The sequence below is a fragment of the Alligator sinensis genome, unplaced genomic scaffold (genome assembly GCF_000455745.1).
Source record: "Alligator sinensis unplaced genomic scaffold, ASM45574v1 scaffold594_1, whole genome shotgun sequence".
Lineage (NCBI taxonomy): Eukaryota > Metazoa > Chordata > Crocodylia > Alligatoridae > Alligator > Alligator sinensis.
Genome location: NW_005842286.1, coordinates 318,130 through 326,705, shown reverse-complemented (window position 1 = coordinate 326,705; position 8,576 = coordinate 318,130). Strand labels below are relative to the sequence as shown.

At 48.1% G+C, this 8,576-nt stretch overlaps 1 protein-coding gene across 2 annotated transcripts in view; it reads right to left on the bottom strand.

Annotated features, from left to right (window-relative positions):
• Positions 1–1,470: 1,470 nt before the first annotated feature.
• RNF169 (ring finger protein 169) overlaps positions 1,471–8,576 on the bottom strand; it is a 30,627-nt gene continuing 23,521 nt past the window's right edge. For both annotated transcript variants that reach the window (XM_025209374.1, XM_025209375.1), the window contains one exon: positions 1,471–4,950. The gene's annotated coding sequence lies outside the window, so the exon portion shown is untranslated. The remainder of the gene's footprint in view (positions 4,951–8,576) is intronic.

Sequence of the window (8,576 nt, the reverse complement as noted above, 5' to 3'; positions counted from 1 at the left end):
TAGGGGAGCAGGGGTGGGGGGCAGGCTGGGAGCAAGGGGTGATGCAGCCCTTCCCTTCCCTTACTAGACCTACCATTCTTCAGCGCCAGAAGTAAACCCTCACCCCTTTTAGAGATGGCCCCAGTTCCCCTCTCAGGGGCTTGGGGAGAGGATTGGTAAGGGTGCAGCTGAAATCTATGGGCTCACATGCCCCAATCATGGGGCTGGGAGAAGTCCTTTCCCTGCCTTGGGATTAGGCAGCCCCATTTCAGGCATTCATCACTCTTCTGGGGCTGGGAAGGAATTTCTCCCTTGCTGCCTAATTGGCCTCTGCATGGGGGTGTGTGGGGGGGTGTCACCTTCCATTCAGCAGTTGAGGCCTGGGGTGGGTGGGGTGACATTGTCCAGTGCATGTTGCTACCATTTGGCCTGGGCCCAGTACTGGCAATGGTTCAACATAGGCTTGTGTGTCCCGATAAATCAACTAGAATTGGATATGGCAGCAGGGAATGGGGTGGGAGGAGACAGCCCTCTCCTCACCACCCCTTGGCTTGCATGCAAGAAGTGGGTACAAGGACATAGCTTATAGGGTGTGGGGAGATGGCAGCAGCCCTCCATCAGGTGGGAGAGATGGCAAAGGAAGGATGACTTATACAGGACTGGAATGACCGCTGCCTTCAAGGCAAGACTGGACTTTTGTCCAGAAGGGACAGTGAACCCCAGGCACACGACAGGGTGCACGGCAAAGGCAGTTGGATGCGATTCCATCACACAAGGAGTCACACTACTAGTTCTCTGGCACCTTCCCAAATCCATCCGTCTGTAACATAGTGCAGGAGGCATTCCCACACCCTGACTCGAGACCCCTCCTCACCCCATCATTTCTGCATGGGCTGGGTGGCTTCCCCGGGGTGACTGCTGCTAAACATTACTGGAGCTCACTCCAAGACCTGTGTTGGTGCCTTCTAGCATCTATGAAGGTCTCTGCTTATACAGCAACTCTCCTTTCCCAATGGCTTGTTCTGATCTGCAATGCTCCAACATATATCTTAGCCCTAATTCTGCTCCCTGATTGCACTTGAATCAGCAAAGCCCCTGCTGGGCTCTTCTGAAAATCCCACCCCAGGCAATAGAAGCTGTGTCTATGCTAGAGAAATGGTGCAATTCTCTCTCATTTTGGCCAATATCAGTTCAACTCAACAGCAGCGGAAGACAGAGATTAGAGCTCAGACTTATGCTATCATCGTGTCAGTCCAGTACTCACTGCCAACTCATTCTCAGCCTCAACTTACCATAGTCCAGGACTTAGGAGCATTTCTTTGCAGGACTGGCTAGCTAACACCTTGGTGGACTGGACACAGCAGTCGTGGTTTCCTTGCATTCACCAACAGACTTTAGTAGCCAGCGGCAGCTGTGACACACATGTGAACAGACCCTGGCAGGATCAAGTTAGTGTGTAGTGACTTCAGAAATAAAAAAAAATACTGGTCATTCACCTTAAGAACCTGGTTTTTATTCTATGTTAACCTCCGCCTTTATCCTGTGGTTAGAGCCCTCTTTTCTGCTGTTAAAATGCACAAGGTATTTGTACGATTGGCACATTTCTATGTTGTGACAGTTTTTCACGACCATGGTATAACTCTGCTTGGAATAACAAGCCACAATACGAAAGAACCCCGCATGTTATCGTACCCGCGTATTATACACATGCAAGTAAATGATCTTTCAGTAACCGCTGATTTACTTTATAATGTTGAGACCCAGAATGACCACAGTCTTTTGTTGCACTGCTGTTTGAGTTGTAAGGTGAGGACACACCAAAGCACAACAATTTAAAGCATAGTGGAAAAAAGGTAGCAACATCTAGATTTGTTTTCAACAGTTTGACAGGAAACACCAGAAAACCAGGCATACACAAAAGCCCATTATTTGTAATCAGTTAAAGATTTTTTTTTTTCTTTGCATAGTGAAGAGCTAATTCTATATCTGTTTGATCCTTTGCGGTGGGTGAAAGATACAGGGAAGAAACAGGTTTGCATCAAACAGCACATAGAGCGATCGTTCCTGCTTCTGAGCTACCGTCCCAGTAACGGATGCATCCCAGTTTTCGCCTAATTGCGAAGATCTACAAAAGATCCCATAGATCTACATCACAGTGATCTTCTGGGCCTTCCTGTCCACCTCCAAGAGTTGTACAAGGAATGGTCTTCCGCTTTCTCTCTTGAAAAATCAGAGAGGATGGGTTTGGATGAGATGCTTCCCAAGTGCACAGGACAAGCTCCTTGTCAGCCTTTCACTGAATAACTACAAGATGGCAAAGAGATCCCGGAAGTCCAGCTGAGAGCCCAGGAGGGCTATCCTTGAAGCATTGCTAAAGGCCTGTTTTTAAGATCAGTTATAGTCTTTAAGGCTTCTACCTCCCCCTTGCTTTCAATGATAAAATACAAAGCACTTGTTCAAGCTCTACGTCATTGACTACTGCATACTGCATGTACAATATCGTTTGAAGAAAAGAAATACTGACAATATAGGACAGCATTATACAATCATCTTGCGCAATCCATTCTTTTGGCACTTTTCCTTCATTTGCTTACTGATTGACATCTGTCATCGCTGACCCCAGGAAAGCATGGCGATACTTATTCCCCCTCCGACGGAGGGAATGCCATAGATTCAGAGCAACTGTTCAGTCACGTGGCATCTTTGGCAGATTCAGTCATTCAGCTATGACACAAAATCTCAAGCCCCTTCTGGTCACACGGAAGTGCTACGAGCCAGGGCAACTGCTTGCTAGTTAGTCTTCCAGAAAGGCAGGAAGGTGGGGGAAGGTGTCCGAGATCTCAGACACGTGCCTGCGCCTTCTGGCAGACCAGAGGGATTGTGCTGCATCCCTCAGAGAACTTGGTATCAGAAAAGGAGGAAGATTAACGATGATTTCCAAATACATCCATTTTAAATAAATACTTGGTTTTGCTCTAGTGCCTCCGCAAAATGTGGAGATCCTGAACAGCATCCACAGTTCTGGTGTCTCAGTGCGAGCTGTTATTTGACCGGTATTTCTCCTTGCGACAAAGGGAGTGTGCATTTGACTGTTAGCGTGCGAGAGGGGCTGGGAACTTCTCTTCTTTTAAGTGAGGTTACATAAAGTACGTCTTTTTAAACACAAGCTTTTTAGTAATAAAAGCCTTGTTCTCCTTCAGGACAGTGTTAAATGAATAAATACATTCCCTTAGATCGTATCTTAAAATCGCCTCTTCAGTCTTCGGCCTCTCCTCCTGCAATCTGCACCAGCACATCAGTGGAAAGATGCCCAGCACCTTCGCAGGACGCAGGGGCAGGCTGCAGGGGTCCGGTCATGCTCTCGCTAACTTTGAAGGGAGCAGGATTTGGGCTGCGCTCTGGAACTGGAGGGTGACTGACTGGGGCCCGTCTTCATGAAGCAATGAGATGGCGAGGATAATTTTAAGGACTGCACTTGTGTTTCACAGAAAGGTTGCATTACTGGACTGCAAAACTAGCGCAATGCTTTGTGAATAAGCACCCCCTCGAGCCAGCCCCACCACCACATTGGAAGATGCTGCTGCATCCGGGCAGTGACCAGCTTTTCAAAAAGGAACAAGGTCTTTTCAGACCTGCAATTATTCTATACGTGCACACAGAAACCAAAGGCCCCCTTAAATAAATATGGATGCAACGGACCAACACCGTCAGAAGGGCCTAGCAGGGTCCAGAGCTGTATCTACTGAATCAGTGGCAGCTTTGCTATCGAGACAGACCTTTTGTGTGAGCAACCCATAGAGAACAGAGCACATAACAGACATTCAAGCATTATTTTCTTCCACAGAGCTTTGGCTCAAGGAACTTTTTTGCCCTAGACAGTGCCTCTTACACATCCACTGAGACTCAGATTTTGTACAAAAAGAGATTAAACACACAATGCCCTCCCCCCCTCCCCCATATTTAAAAAAAGTGTTCAAAAACAATCCAAAAAAAGGACACTGGCCTGGTGGGCAGGACCCCCAAAATCTCATTCCCAGAAGACATGCACTCGATTTGTAAAACCCACACCAGGCTCTCTCAGCAAAGCCAGCGCTAGAAGACACCATCATGAGCACGCTGAGAAAGGATGGGGACTGACTGAGGAAGCCGGGTTCAAGTTTCAAGGCATTAACTGGGGGTAAGAAAATCGAAATAAAATAAACCCAGAACGTCTGGATAGTACAAAAAGTTTTAGCTCTTAGAACAAGGGAATGAAGGGTACATAAAAAAAAGAAGCAATTCTGTCCTTAAATTATCCTGCTGTTCTTAAGCACTAGAAGGGGCCAAATTCAACCCTCAGTTATTCACATCCACCCCACCCGACTGACTTCGACTAAGTCAATGACTAGCCAACGTCCTTGACATCCACTGTTGGCTTCAGCAAGCTCAACTCCCTTCGAGTGAATGAATTTGTGCCTGCTTCAGTCAGCAGTGCGCTTGGCCCGGTGAGGTTGCAAGCGCGTAACTGAGGGCAGAATTCTCTCTCCAAAGAGGGTCAGACCGTACCGAACCCGCGTGTGGCAGCCATCCGGGTATAGTCGCGTGCGGAGACCCAGCACCCTTTTCCTGACTTCGCATACCATTTGAACATCCAGCAGTTGGTGTGTTAATGCGATAATATATTATGTCATCATTGCTACAAGATTTCTCAAAACGAAAAAGTGTCGATCTGTTGAAATATAGTATTTAAAATATATAAATTTCATCCATTAAAATATAAGATTTCTTATTTCTTTTTCTTCTCTTTTTAAAAAACAAAACCAAAACCAAAACCAAAACATCTGGTTCAAAGTAGCATGGAGCTTCAGGGTCCTTGTAGTTACACTGTGGAAAGGGGAAAATAAAACCAATTTCTTTGATCCCAGGAAGGCAAGCCATTCATTACCACACGAGGAGAGAAGCTGCCAAGGTACAGGAGGTGAAGAGATGTATCTGAGAGGGAAGAGAACAATTGAACTCTTCTACAATCAACCCCCAGCGGTATGCCATGCAACCAGACCTTCCCCAGACCCCATCCATCCACCCAGCAGCCTGCCACACTATCCCTTAGGCATCTCTTCCTATCTATCACCTGGTGCCAGGGCCCGCAAGACATTCGCTGGCAGATTCGCACCACGAAGAGAAAGGTTGTATTTAAAGCAGAGAGACCCGTGTACTAGCAGGCCTGGACTCACAGTGAATACACTGAAAGGCAGTACTCAAGCAGGGAGCAGGCTTGACATTTCTGAGCCCGCTGCTGGTGGGAATTGAGGGAATTTCAGTTCAGTTTTTAACAGCGATGATAATTACAGGTGGGAGGAAAAGGAAGAATGAATCATAGTCCTCTCCTAAGTAAATGCGCCCGATACTGGCTTTGGGCATGAACACTTAATATACCCAGTGACGCCAATCCTGTCCTGTAACCAGTCCAAGACAGAGGAAAACCAGCACCCGTTGGACATGCTGCACCGGCACCATGCAGAGCTGGGGGAAGCTCGCCTGGGTTATAAAAACAATTCTGCTGAATCTACCCAGGTGACGTAGCTTGCTTTTCAGAGTACGGCACTGAAAGGCCTATACTGTTTCCTATACCTGAGCTAGCCACACACAGCCCGTCGTGCCTTGTGGACAGATAGGTTGTCTTCTTGAATACCAAGCAGGCTGTCTGGGACATTGGTTATTTGGGCCATGCTGTGACACCAAAATAACGGTGCGAGAGCGCCCTGCAGGAACTGGCTGGACTGACCGCCACGTCTGGGGTGCACAACGTGCTCTCCCATGGAGAGGGCCCTGGACCGAGAGTCAAGCATACTGGGTTCCCTTCCCAACTCCAACGGCAGCTTATGACTCGACTGCAGGCAAGCCACTTAGGCCCGGGACGTCACTGGGTGTCGAACACCCAACGTGAAACGGCAAGAGCCAAGATACTGAAAGGTGCTGGATACCCGCAGCTCTCACGACTCCAATGGGAGCTTTGCATTACCCAAAGTTGGTGACTATATTGGGATGTTGCCACAGCTTACACATTCACGAAGCCATGGCAGCAGATACTTAGAGATATGAGATGCTTTGAACAGGAGTGGGAGAAAAGCGCCAAAGGCATTGTTATGACTGCAGGACTCTGGTTCCCCAGCATCTTTAAAGATGCTTATAGGGGAGTCACAAGGAAATGAAATCAGTTCCTTACAAGGGTGCAGGGGGAAGAGGGCCAGAAAGGAAAGTCTCTCTGCTCGTAGATGCCAGGGCAGGGGTGGGCAATTATTTTGGGCAGAGGGCCGCTTACTGAATTTTGGTAAGCCATCGAGGGCCACATGACAGGCAGCCAGGGCCAGATAAATATTAATTTTATAATTATTTAGGGGCCCCATGGGCCGGACAGAATGGCCTGGCGGGCCGCATCCAGCCCCCAGGCCACGTTTTGCCCACCCCTGCACCAGGGGAACCCAAGCAGAGCAGGGTGGAAGTCTCCACTTTCCCTGACGGCATACAGCTCATTTTCAGGAACACATTCTCAGTAACGTCCTTGTTTTCCACATTTCCTACTTTGTGTCTGGCTTCATGCACCGTGTAAATAACCTGACTGCCGGATGGATTTCCCTTTGTGTGCCCTTGAAGGAGTGTTACAAAACTGCATCCTACTCTTAGCTCTCATTAACTGGAAAGAAAGCATGAAGCAGAACCACGTTCCCGCCCTACTGCTATAAATTTATGAAAAATTCAATGATTATACACTGTGAGAAGAATCCATGCACCATTTCTAGCAGCAATGTAAGAGAGTGGAAAAGGACATAGGATTGGAGGCCTTAACACTGGCCTAGCTGATTTATGTGACTAGGTCTTTTCAATTTCTGTCTCTGCTGGGAGGGCAATACAGCAACGCGCAGGCAATCAAGGACCTTTTTGGAGAGTGCTGGGGACAACTCCTGGTGCAAGTGTTGGAGAGGCCAGGTAGGGGCCATGCTCTTGTCGACCTGCTGCTGACAAACAAGGATGGCTTGGTGGGGAATGTAGTAGTAGATGGCAATTTGGGCAGCAGCAACCACGAGATGATTGAGTTCAGGATCCTGAGGAAAGGAAGGACGAAGAGCAGCAGAGTAAAGACCCTGGACTTCAGAAAAGCAGACACTGATGCACTCAGGGAACTGATAAGCAGGGTCCCCTGGGAGGCCTGTCTGAAGGGGAGAGGAGTCCAGGAGAGCTGGCTGTATTTTAAAGAAACCTCACTGAGGGCAGGAACAAAGTATTCGGATGTGCAGGAAGACTAGCAAGTATGGCAGAAGACCAACTTGGCTTAGCAGGGAACTCTTCAGGGAGCTAAAGCACAAAAAGATAGCATACAAGAAGTGTAAACTTGGACAAATGACTACAGAGTAGTATAAGGTATAAGAGTATTGCTTGGGCATGAAGGGCTAAAATCAGGAAGGCCAAAGCACAACTGGAGTTGCAGCTAGCAAGGGATGTAAAGGGTAACAAGAGCTTCTACAAGTGTCAGCAACAAGAGGAAGGTCAGGGAAAGTGGGTCCCTTGCTGAATGGAAGAGGAAACCTAGTGAGAGATGATGAAAAAAGGCTGAAGTATTCAATGCATTTAAACCTCAGTCTTCCTGGCAAGGTCAGCTCCCAGATTACTGCCCCTGGCAGCACAGTTTGGGGAGGAGATGAGTAGCCAGCAGTGAAAGAACAGGTTAGAGACTATTTAGAAAAGTTGGATGTGTACAAGTCCATTGGGATGGACAGGATGCATCCAAGGGTGCTGAGGGAGTGGGCTGATGTGATTGCAGAGCTGCTGGCAATCATCTCTGAAAACTCATGGCAATTGGGGGAGGTACCAGATGATTCGAAAAGTGTGAATATAGTGCCCATCTTTAAGAAAGGGAAGAAGGAAGATCCAGGGAACTACAGACTGGTCAGCCTCATCTCAGTCCCTGGAAAGATCATGGAGCAGGTCCTCCAGGGATCCATTTCTAAGTACCTGGGGAACAAAGTGATTAAGCAACAGTCAGCATGGATTCACAAGGGGCAAGTTATGCCCGACTAACCCGATTGCCTTCTGTGATGAGATGACTGGCTCTCTGGATGCAAGAAGAGCAGTGGATGTGATGTACCTTGACTTTAGCAAGGATTTTGATATGGTCTCCCACAACATGCTTGCAAGCAAGCTCAGGAAGTACAGGTTGGATGGAGTGGACTGTAGGGTGGACAGAAAACTGGCTGGATGGTCAGGCTCAAAAGGTAGCAATCAGTGGCTCAATACTTAGTTGACAGCCGGTACCAGGTGGAGAGCTCCAGGGGTCAGTTCTGGGGCCAGTTTTTTGCAATATCTCCATAAATGACCTGGAACATGGGATGGAGTGCGAACTCAGCAAGTTTGGGGAGTAGTAGATACGCAGGAGGGTAGGGCTAGTAGCATTCAGAGAAACAGCCAGACTGGAGGATTGGAACAAAAGAAATCTCACGAGGTTCAACAAGGAAAAATGCAAAGTCCTGCACTTAGGAGGGAACAATCCCATGCACCAGTACAGGCCAGGGGCTGACTGGCTTTGCAGGCGCACCGCAGAAAAGGGACGGGGGGTGTGGGAG